Below are 12,730 nucleotides of genomic sequence, written 5' to 3'. Positions count from 1 at the left end.
CCCTTAAAAATCTGTCTAGCTAACAGATCCAAAAATCCAACACCTGTGTGTCAGCACGAACAGCTGTACACTTGCCACCGCTCCTCTTGCTGCAGAGGATGCCACATGCCAGTTGCTTTACTTAGAGCGTGTGGGGAGGCCAATCCATTAGAGAGAGAACACAGCATAATTAAGAAGCAACATGCTTTCTTGTTCCTGCTGCCCTAATTTTTTTTTTTTTTTTAGTTTTTTTTTCCTCCCCCTACTTACTTTGTTTAAACAACTCCATCCACTTTACTCGGCTGATCTTCAGGCCGGCAGGGGTAGTGAACTTGGGAGGCAGGGTCTGTTTTCCCAAGTTCTCACAGCACTCATCAGCTGGCGTGTCAGGGTAGAGAAGCTTCCAGTTGAACTAGTTGTTTTTTTTTCCCCTTTCCCTGAGAAATATCCTCAATAAGAAAGATCTTCTTGGAATAAATAACGGGAGATACAAAGAGTGCAGAATCTAAACACGCGCATTCCGCACGCTGTACGACGGCAACAAATGATTACATCCACCCCGAAACATCCACAGACAGTCGTGTTTGTTTTCATTGCATTCCAGATATCAGTTGCAGTCACTCTCTATATATTTCTTTCTCTCTCTTGCTTTGTGTGTGTGTGCGTCTGTGTTCCCTTTATACACGAAACATTTTGCTAAACTAAGCTTTATCTTCAAAACCTGTGCTCTGTGCGATGCACACTGTGTATAAAAATGAGAGCTAAAAAGGGGGTTTTAAATCCATTTGGAGCCATAACGTGAATTTATCTTCACATGAATAATTTGCACCACTATTCCTAATTTGGCAAGCAGAGAGTGCAGCATAGCTTCACAAGCCATAGTACCTTTGTGCTCTTAATCCTCATGGGGCTACCTATACTTGTCTTTCTGTACATTGGATCACTGCTAGTGGAGGTCTGAAAAGCATCTCCAGCAATCTTTAATTCATGTGATTAAAAATTCAAAAGAAGCCCTTGTACCAGCTGTTAAACTATGTTAGTAAGCTGTAATTCAGAGTTCAAATCCCAGCAAATTGAAGGTTAGGTTAACAGGATCATTCAGTGGAACTGCATTATATCGTAGCAACTGGAACAGTAGGTGGACTGTTTTATACATGCTCATTTGCAGAAGATAAACTAAGGATGAGCAAACTCAGAGAGAGCACTGCAAACCTTGCCTTGGATTTATTTTCCCCCCTTCTCTTTCTGTGACATGAATTTTTTTAGAGCCTGGCAGATGAAACCAACTGTGGGTTTTGTTTAATCTTTGCACAGATAGAAGCAGAATAAAATCAGCATGAAGTGTTTTGTTTAAGATTATCTGGAATCTGAGCAATGCGTTTTTCATCTCTGAGATTAATTAGTTTAAATATTACAAAGGTGAAATGAGTTTGATGGTCTTAAGTCTACTGTTCATTGTCCTTCACCAAATACAGAGAAAGTATATGAGAAAAGAAATCCACCTTATTTAACACAGTTTGATATGATTATTCTTTGCTCAGACTGGTCCCAAGGTAAACTTGCAGAAAGTCTGGAAGAATAAACCTTAAGTGCAAGTAAGACTGAAAGTCTTATGCATGATTACAATTATTATTTATTATTAACACCACAATAGTCATTAGTCTTCAGCTGAGACTGAAATGCTATTGTGGAGAGTGTTGCATAAAAAATTATTTGCTCTACAGTGCTTACAGGCTCTGCAGCTTTACAGAGCTTGCAGGGAGAAGGTGAGAAACAGGATGTAATATCATCTTTAGTTTGCAGATGGGGAATTATGGCACAAAGTGTCTTTCCCAAAACCACACAGGAAGTGTGCAGAGCTAGAAGCTGAATCCTGATCTCCTGGAGGCTTTAACCAAAATACCATCCTTCCTGTCTATTGAAAGAATCACATATTATATAATAGGCTGTAAAGCAGACCTTTAAGGAGCCCAGACTCCCAAACTAGATGTGGTCCTGTGCCTGTGGTATCCAGCAAAACAATTAGCCCATTTAAAATATCCTCATAAAGTCTTGAACTCCATGATCTTAGAGGTGTATTTCAACCTTAGCAATTCTATGACTCACTCTTGTGTTTCTGGTGTTAATGTGGGTTTTGTACAATAGAGAGGAAACTGGAAAAGGAGACAAACCAGTAAGAAAGGCTAGGAAGGGTTGATAACTTGCTCAGGATGGCAGGAGGGAGAGGGGCAGCATCCTTTTGTGGTTACAGGGTGATACTGGGGGACAAAGCTTCCCAATAAAAGCAGTCTGGAAAACTAAGCTTTCAAATTCAGAAGAAAAGATGCTAAAAGAGAAAAAGTGCTGAGGATAAGAGCGTTAGGGGTTCTGGTAGAGGAAAAGGTGAGCTGAAGAAACAGATGAAGAGAAGCTTGGTAGGAAGAAAAGACAGGAGTTTTAGGACTACAGCCCTCCTGTCAAAGCATAGGAATTTTTGCATAAGTTGCAAAGGAATAAAAATTAAAAAAAATATGTTAGCAATTTTTCCTTCTTGCTGTTGGCAAAATACCACCTAGTGAAAGCCCCAACAAACTTTGTTGTCCGTCCAGGGATGTACTGACAGGTTGGAAAAAAGAAGACACCTGCTTATGCATCTTTTGGCTGCGACTCTTACGAACTTTGATCGAGCAGTTCCTTTAAATTTCCCACCTGAGACAGCATTTCTCCTGAAATAACTAGAAGTCCTGGCCATTCTTCCCAATAAAGGTCTTCAAATAAATTTATAAAAACCAAACCAAACCAAACAAACAATTAAAAACTGCTTGTGACCAGCACGATTGCCTGCATGTGGATGATGTGTGGTTGGTTCCTGCCATGAAAACCCTCCAGTGGCAAATCCCTCCCACTGTGGGTCAGATGTCATGTCTATACACATGGCACTCCCCAAACAGTTCTAATGCTACATCAAATACAGTGTTTAAAAATAACTTTGTCTAACCAAGGACTGAGTAAAACTTGTGAAGGACTTGGCCTCATAATTTAGAGTCATCATCATCAACAGGCTTTCACTTGGATAGCACCTTTCATTCAAAGATCTCGGAGCACTTAATTTAATTAAGCCTTTCAACAATGCCATAATGCAGCCAAATGTTATAATAACTGCTTGTAGAGGTTTGAATCTGAGACAAAGAGAGGTTAAACGAGTCTCCCAGTGTCCCAGAACGAATTAATAACATCGCCAAGAAGAGGCTGCAAAGCCTCCCTGCAATCCATGCTGCTTGCCTCCTTTCCCACCCTGATGCACAGACAAGAGTGGGTTTCTTTGCCCACTGGGCTGTGCTGAGGGTGCCTCTGGATTTGCCTCTGCTTCCCGGGGAGCCTGGGAGCAGTCTGTGTGAGAAACAAGCAGTGATTGTTTAGCAGGGTTAGCTGCACCCTGAAAGGGAAGGTTGGTAATGGAAATGTCCTCCCCCGAGAAACAAGATGAGAAAAGGTCTCCCAGTGCTTTCCTTCTCACCACCACTTCCTCTGGGTTACCTTGGGAAGTGGGATTGTTTGCTGTTTTCCCATGGCTGAGAGCTGTGAGATCTTTTATGGTGCTTTAGTGGTCTCTTATAATCTGAGTCCAAAAAGCTTTGTCTGGGAGAGTACAGTCACCTTAGCCCCGTGTGGGGAATTGCCTCAGCCCTGAGGGAGGAACATCCTGTCCTTTTACCGGCAGAAAACACTGCACTCTGACTTTTTCTAGGAGGTCCCTTGCATTCAAACACTGTCTCGTCCTGATTCCCTTAGCCTGGGAGATCTGAGGAGCATACAGGCTGCAGTGGTATGGCTCCAGGCCATACAGCACACACTAAGCATTACCATATGTCACAGAGGCAGCTAGACAAAATCTTCCCTGCAATGCGAAGAGGAGTGCTGGATCCATGCACAACTCCACTAGTTAAGACCAAACAGCAAAAGGTTTTGTAAAACAAAATCGGTTTGGTTTACTGCTGAGCGTCAGCAGCTGCTTTCAAATTTACAAATGCATTTACTTTCTACAGAACATAAATGAAAAGCAATTGATTTCCGAGCTGCCTGCCAAGACCTGAGATGGGGATTTGCTTTTTCCCAGGCATTGCTGCAGGTTTTCAATCACCACAACCCACAGGTGGAGTGACCACTGGAGCACTGGGACATGCAGCTCCCACCCTTCTGGTGAAGGAGAGCTGGATCCCATGGATATGAATTGCACCAATCTCTGCAGGATTTGCCCTTTATTACACCCAGCATTTCCCTGGCATGGAGGGCGTTCAAGATTAAATATTTGGCCCTTTGATTCTGGAACAAGGCAAGGGGCACTGCAGAAGGTGCATCATGCACAGGGAACGTGGGGTCTCATCAGAAAGGCCACATCCCATATTCTCCCAACTCTACAATCTCATGAACACAAATATTTAACGCCCATCCCAGCCCCATATTTATAAAAGGCCATCTGTTATCTGCTTCCCGTGGCTCCAGATAAAGTAATCTCCATGGCAGGACTGATGCCACTCACTACTGACATGATACCTCCAATCTGAGGGTAAGATAGTTATTTGGACTAATTTCCTGGTGGTAAAGCCCTGTGTAATTGAGCAGTGTTGAAAACAAGTGGGGTTAGGCAGAATTACAAACAAGGCCTGCGCTGATGATGGTACCCATTTCACCAGGCCATCTAACCAAAGCCCAAGCTCCAGGAATAATATGATGCTTCAAAACATCGACTTTGTCTTTTAAAAACAAGCCCCTGGTCCTTATTATTGAGAAGTTCAAAATGTGTTTACTGCTGAAAAATCAAAAGACAAAGAACAATTCCAATTGTATTTTTGAAATCTAATTATTTGAAGCATGATCTTGGAATGTTGGGAGCTGAATGCAACAGTGTAAATTACACACAAATTCCTACAAAAAGGAAATGATGTGGGTTTAAATGACAGTATAATGGCTTAAGCTTATTTGTATTAATTAAGCACATCAAAATAATATGTGACTCTTAATACATAAAACAACATTAAAACATAATAGCTGTTTTCTCTTAAAGGTTAAATGGTCTTGGTTCTTTGCATGTGCAAATGAGTGTCATTGTCATTAATTGCCGTCTTCTTGCTTGCTCACATTTCTTGGAAATGCAAGGCTGGGCACTTTTAACATGCAAATTTAGCTTTAAACTCTTTGCCGTGAAAGACCTTCATCTCACTAAGACCCACACAGGTAAAGCAGAGCCTGCAGATGAGCCCTCAGCACTTTGCAGCACCTTGCTCAGCTCACAGGCTCCATGGAATATCTGCAGATATTTTCCTCCTGCGACTGTTCACAGTCCTTATAGCACATAACGAAATTCGCATCTTAAATTTATCTTAATGAGCTGAAATCCACGGCCCTAATTGGTGTACACATGGTGTGGTTTCAGCTATGAGATAAACAATTTACTCCAGTATCAAGGAAACATCGGTTAAGATTTTACGAGGCTCCCAAACATGTTTGATAAACCCACCCTTCTGTTTGTTGCAACAGCCACGGTAAAATAAACTCCCAGCACATCCCGTGGTGGCCAGGCTGAGCTCTTTGTCTCAGCCCTGCTCCCACCCACCGCCCACCAGCCCCACCTCTTCGCACCCAGCTCGGCCAAAACACCGCCCGGCCTTCTACAGGTGTTACATTTTTTGCTCCCCCCAGTGACCAGTTCCACTGCGATTGGACTAAAAGAATATCTCCAAAAGCAATGTGCTGGCATGGCTGAGAACATACATATAAGGCCACTGAGGTCCACACAGCAAGGATTGCACAATAACCCATTAAAATAAACATTTGCAACCGCAGATAGCTGGACTGAAATCCCTGCTCTGATACAAATAACATCTGGACAACTTTTGTATGCATCTTCCAGCATAAAACACCCTTGAGAAAAAATAGAAGGCAAGCTAAAAGACAAAGGACCACTAAAGATTTTATTATGCTATGGGTGTGGTGCCATAAATTTGAGGGGATTCAGGCAAGAGTTGCCAAGCTTGAATTTAAACAGCATGTTGTTTTTAAAAGTTGTAACATTAGTGACGAACAAGTCAGTATTCTTACATAATTAATCCAGTGTGAAATAGAGTGACTGGAAGACATCCAGTGGTTTAAAAATAACTCAATCATCTTTAAGATCCACAATACTATAGGATTTAACATTAAGGCACAGGAAGTGAAGGCATCTTGGTACAGAGCATGCTGTTTTAATTCCACTAAAGCTTTGTGAATTCAGCTTAACTGAGCTCACTGTACAACAGCCCTGTGTCGTGCAAAGCCGGGGAGGTTCCCCTCGAGTGGATCCCAGGTTTAATCACCAGGAGGGAAGCCTCCACCAGAGACAATTGTCTCTAGCTGGAGATGCCATTAAAGAGACAAAAATAGGAGTGCTTTTTTTGCAAAATAGTAACCCTTAACTGGGAAGACTGGGAGAAAAGACAAAGATATGCGGGGAAGGTAATGAGCGTCTTCAGAAGACGTATAATCATGGGTTGGAGTTGAATGGACTTTAACATCCAGGGTTATTCCTTAGTGGTGTTTCCAGCTGGCAATAAACACAAGGGAGTGCAAACCGGAGACACAGCATGAGTGAGGCTCAGTGTAATGATAAAGAAAAACAGCCAAACAAAACCCTCATTCAACCTGAAGTCGCCACTCACATTTGTAAACCGAAGGCCTGATTCTTTGAGTTATTCCCACGAGAATCTCCAGCAAAGCCACCTGTAAAAGTAAGATATGTTATAGTCACTGTTCCTGCAGGCTGGATAAATTCTAGTAAAAGGTTCCCTGGCCAGGAACTAGATTATTTTTAACGTCTCTTCCAATTCAAACTGATCTGTGCCCTTTTGTGTCCAAAACTGGCCCTTCTTGGAGAAGCACTTGACACACTCTGCTCACTCTGAAACCACAGGAGGCACCAAACACTTGTCCCAAGTGAATTTCCATATCTGAAGCATCACAGGCCTGCCCAAAACCCCAAGTCTGCACAAGGATATCATGTTTCCTGCAGCACAGAAGTTGGTGGGGGGCCAGAAGAAGCTAAACCCTTTACTTGAAATCAGTCTCCGGAAAGCTGCTGGGCTGGATGAAGTAAGATCCAACCAATTTTGAACCACGTTTGATGAGTGATGGTGCTGAGCCAGATTTTGTGCCAACTCTCCTATATCTGAGTCTAGTTACAAACACAGAACCTGTGTCACCTGGGACCACAAGCCTGGTACAAGCACCATGTCGTTCTTCCAGGTCTGGCCGGACACCTTGATGACATTTCATTATCCACTGCATCATCCCACTGTGAAAACCTACCAGAACCAGGATTGTTCCAAAGAATATGTGAATTCCCAAAAAAGGAAAATAAAGACTAAATCGATAGATAGAAGGTGACTCCTCCTCAGAAAAGCATTCCCACTTTGCCTGGCTTGACATAGAGGATGAGAGCAAATACATCAAAATTGTAATCTTGAATGATCAAAATAAATCACATACAATTGATTTTGACTAATGTAAAACTAACTGAATACATTTCTGGAAACAGTAGTTATGAATTAATAATAGTGATTAAGATGAATTAAACACACAGACTAAATTCTGCCCTACAACATGCTGACTTCCATGGAAACTGTGCGTGCACTTAGGGGCTGAGTCTAGCAAGTTAATTCTGAATTATTTTTGTCTGTTGATTCAAAGTAGTTTGTTAAAAAGAGTTTATGTGACTAAATAACACGCTGTACCTATCAATGTTTATTGAGCTTTGAATATCATTTGCTCAAATTAACAGTGTATTTGCTTAACTATGCAAAAAGTGGCCTCATGAAACTCATTATTGCAGGACTGCAGCAAGTATTAACTAAATAAAGGTTCAACAAGTGTGACTCCAAACAGTATCTTTATTTCAGTGGATAAGGTCAGATTCCAAGAATCATTAATCCTGTCTCCTGTTTTGCACCTTGTTCCCATTTAGCTGTCATGAAAAGTCCACTCCACAAATTCTCCCTCCACTCTTGTAGTTATTGTCCCAAATCTGACTGAGAAACATCATGACAACTAAAATTTTCTATTTTTGTTATATGTATCTCCTTCTATAAGCCTTCCCTTCTCAAAAATAGATGTATTTATATGTAAACACATATTTTTATATGTATTTCTGCGTGTATATACATGTGAATTTTCTCGTATGTATTTGTCTGTCTCCATAACAGATTAATTTGTTATGACAAACTTGTTCTTGGGCTAGAAACTGTGTGAAATTTAGAGAAATTGAGTAAATTGAAATGCACCGTGTGGCATTTCCTGTGAGGATTTACAGAGACACGTTTAGGGAAGAGGAAAGATCGTCTCAAGCAAGCTCAAGCCCATTGAGTGGAAAAATGGTGTTTAAGACTGGGCATGAGAACAGAAAGAGGGAAAAACTATGGATGTTGAAGTAAATACAAAATAAGCTGCGTTGCCATATGGGTTTCTGGAAGGTAGCATGTGTCAGGTTAACCTGGTATCAGTTCAGATTAATTCTGATGAGAACATCTGCACAGAGGGACTTGTAGGTGAGCAGAGGAGAGCCTGTGTTATCAGAGGAGGTTAAAGGAGCTGGGCATACTCAGCCCAGTAAATCAAAGGTGGAGATGCAATTTCTGTCTATAGATAGACCAGTGGGGTTAAAAGAAGTGGGGAAAAGATTTGTAATTAACCAAATATGAATGGATATCATCTGGCAGTTAATGAACTTTGGGAGAAGCCTGATAAAGGGACCCACAGTGTGAACTCTCCCACAGCTGGCCCACAAGAACATGGGGATGAGGGATGGAAGAAAACAGCAGCCCCAGAGGCTGCTGAAGATGGAGCTTGACCAATCTACACATGGGATTATGAGATGTGAGAGTGACCCAGTGCTCAGAGGATCCCTGCTGATCCCATCTTACTAACTTTTTTAAAATTTAAAGTATGGATCCATGAATTTTTAACATTTACAAAAAAATGCCAAAGTGACAACATTTACCAAGAGTGATGAAATCAAAATTTTCCCATCAAAATATTCCCCCCAAAACAGGGAAGGCTTTGGGGGGATCTAATTGTGACCTGCCAGTACTTGAAGGAAGCCTGCAAGAAAGATGGGGGGAGACTATTTAAGAGTGACAGGACAAGGGGGGGTGGCTTCAAACTGACAGGGAGTAGGTTTAGACTGGATATTGGGAAGGAATTCTTCCCTGTGGGGGTGGGGAGGCCCTGGCACAGGGTGCCCAGAGAAGCTGTGGCTGCCCCTGGATCCCTGGAAGTGTCCAAGGCTGGGCTGGATGGGGCTTGGAGCAACCTGGGGCAGGGGGAGGTGTCCCTGTCCATGGCAGGGAGTTGTAATGAGACAATCTTTAAGGTCCCTTCCAACCCAAACCATTCTATGGTTCTATGATCGCTATAAAATATTTTCTTTTCAGTAGAAAATTCTCTCTTGTATTTGTTTCTAGAGGCTCAAGACAGAAACCAGGATGTCTAGAAGGGATGTAGACATTTATGCTTCATTGCCACTCATTGGCCTTCTTCAGAGAGCTCAGGACATTCTTGGGTCAGGGTCAGTCTTTGTGTTTCTGGTGATTTAGCAGCACTTGATCTCACCTCTCACTAAATCCTGATGACAAACAATGTTGTGTCTCTCTGCTGGATGCTAACAGGAAAACGGGCTGTTTCCTCATCCGAAGGGATGTCCCAGTCCTCCTTTTTGCCACTGACTGGACAAGAACAAGGTCTGGCTCGTGGCAAGGACATTTGGAATTATTTCTTAGAGACTCTAATGGCTCTTCTCTGTATGATCTGAAACAACAGGTTGGGCAAATGTTGCTCCATACTCATAGCTGCTCTTACCTTCGGGCAGCTGGGTGCAGCAGATGCTCTGATTAGTAGACCATATCAGAACTTTTCTGTCAAAATTACTTTTCTAATAGAAAATATCCTCTCCATGAAAAAGAAAACAGTAGTTGGCTTGAAGAGTTTTCTCCCTGTATCGCTAAAATACAGCTTTCTTTTTAACTGGTTAAATTTTTTAAATCAATTTCAGTTTTATCGGCAACTTAAATTGTGAATTTCTAAAAATAAGATATTTTTGGAAATCCTTTCATATGAAAAATGTTGTGGTTTTCAATTTTCATCCAAGAGTTGGATTAATTTCTTTTCTAAAAACAGAAAATATGTAATGGGAAGGGATTTCCACTTTCTAGCCAGCCACGGCTTTTAGTGGTATTATTATAATTAGCTATTTTCATTCCTTTTATGTAGAACCATTCATAAATACCCTAAATTGTAGCAAGAAGTACACACAAGTAATTTTTTAAGGAACAGGGCAATGAAAAGCAGAATCCTATTTTTTTAACAGAAAAAAATAGTAAATTAAAACTTTAGTTTGAGATCAGAACTTGTACACAAGTGAAATTACTGGACAGGGAAGAATATATTAAAAGTAAAGCTTTACAGTGAAATAATGAGCCTGAAAATAACTAAATGCATTTAAATGTTCCCAGTGGTCCCAAATTTGAAAGTTGCTAACATGTAGCAAAAAGTAAGTTAAACTTGGCCTTTGCCCATCAAGATGGTGAGGGTTCTCCCATGCAATTCCTAGATGGATACAAACTGTATCTGACACAGCAGCTTGCTGCTAATTGAGGCTAATGACAAATTAAACAAATTAGAGGCCAATGACAAATTAGAGAGGAACATCCAACATAAAATAATCTGTAATTTTCAAGATTCTGATTTTCGAGACTCTTGGAAACAAAAAAGGATTTGCAACAGCTGTGACCTGGTGCTTGCAAGTAAACCCTCATTTCGTCCCTGTGCCACGGGCAGGGACACCTCCCACTATCCCAGGTTGTTCCAAGCTCCATCCAACCTGGCCTTGGACACTTCCAAGGATGGTGCAGCCCCAGCTTCTCTGAGCAACCTGTGCCAGGGCCTCACTTTTGAGTTAAACTTTTTAGTTAACTTTTGAGTTAAAAATTTCCTCCAAACATCAAACCTAAATCTCCCCTCTTTTAGTTTAAAACTCTTCCCCCTTGTCCTGTCACTATATGCCCTTGTAAAAATTTCTGGAGTAATGAGAGAAGGGGAAAAGTAAAAATGAAAATAGTCCCCAGGATAGAGAGGAAAAAAATTTCCTGGGTACTATATTGCCTTCAACATTTGCAGTGGGAAGACACATGAGTCACCCTGTAGCATCCCCATATACATATTTAATGTTCCGCCCCTAACCTTTGCTGAAATCGGAATGAAGGAAAAAGTTTCAGTCCAACCGTTAATGGGAAAAGTGATTATTTGCCTTTAGAGAAGATACCCACTGAAAAATGATGACATTATGTGCTCTTTACAGGGATGCTGCAGCTTTTATAGATGCTCTTGGTACAATTCATTTCTGGGAACTACATGTGAGAAGGTTTTACCACCATCATTACACAGAAGTGCTATGGCCGGGCTGGGAACCCTGCAGCATCTTTGGGGTTGCATCCCCTAAATGCAGCTGAAGAACAACTGAAGTTAAGCTAAAGGTTTGGTGGTGAGAAGAAATAATAAGATTGCTTCCACCTGGCCTAAAGCGAAAATCTGAGAGCTCTGGGCACCAAAGGTACACGAAGGGAAACAAACTTGGCCTGAGAACTGGGCCCTGGGGTTTGCAGATCAAACCAGCCACTGACACTGCATCAAAAATGTCAGCAGTGTGACACACCTACTGCTCCTGCATGTGCAATCCAATGCTTTGTTTCTCTGAAATAATACAAACACCCTATGTTTGTGAATTATCTAAATCCAGGCTTAAAATTGCATATATGGCTTATATTTAAAACTGCCCAAGAAAGCCATGTAGCTTTCTAAAATGACAACATTTAAAAAAAAACATAACTTGTTCATTAGTTGCTCATATTTAATAACCAGAATAGGGCTTTTTTTCCCTACTTCAACACTGACATTTTTTACACTCTCATTTTTCACTAATACCAAAGTCTAGACTTGCTCAATGCAGCTGAGATGAAATATTTCATGTGATATCTGCTTTTTGGCAGCCATTGGATTTGTGTACCCATCAAAACTTCATCTTCTGAGAAGAGAAAGAATTAAGAAAAAGTCATTTACCCAGTTAATTCTGTAACTATCGATTTCAGTGTAAACCCCTTCCTCTTTATAAGATTAATTTAGTTCTTCCCATGCCCCACAGAAAGATCTTGTGCCCAAAGAAAAGCTGCTATGAAAGGGATACAAATGAATCTACTTAGATAATTGTAATTCCAGTCAGACACTGGCACCACGTAGTTCATGTTTTATCATAAGAGACCAATTTCTAAGATTTAACCATCAGTCTAAACAGAACAAGACAAAATTTCTCCCCCAGTACTGTAAAGAAGGCAGGGTCGACTCCAGTCAACGAGGTTGTACCTGGGACTTGCAAGGTCTTTGAATAAGAGGGAGTTTTTGCACTGTGAGAGTAAAAAAACATCTGTGTCAGTCTAATGGTGTTAGGGTTCAACATGTATTTTTCTATAAGGTGAGGATCTCTTGCCCCTGTGGTCCATCGGTGATGGGTTTGGAAGGGTAACCAAGCCAGCAGCCATGAAACGCTGAGCGCTGCATTACAAACGTCTGCCCTACATTTGAGAAGTAACATCAAACAAGAACCTCACCAGTTTCATGTATTTTTGTAGTGGAATCACAGCAGAAGAATATTCCCCTCCTCTTTTTTCTAATCAAAGACTGATTAATTAATTCT

Source organism: Coloeus monedula, assembly GCF_965178545.1.
Source record: "Coloeus monedula genome assembly, chromosome: 7".
NCBI classification, from domain to species: Eukaryota; Metazoa; Chordata; class Aves; order Passeriformes; family Corvidae; genus Coloeus; species Coloeus monedula.
Note: the sequence above shows the minus strand (reverse complement) of the source record.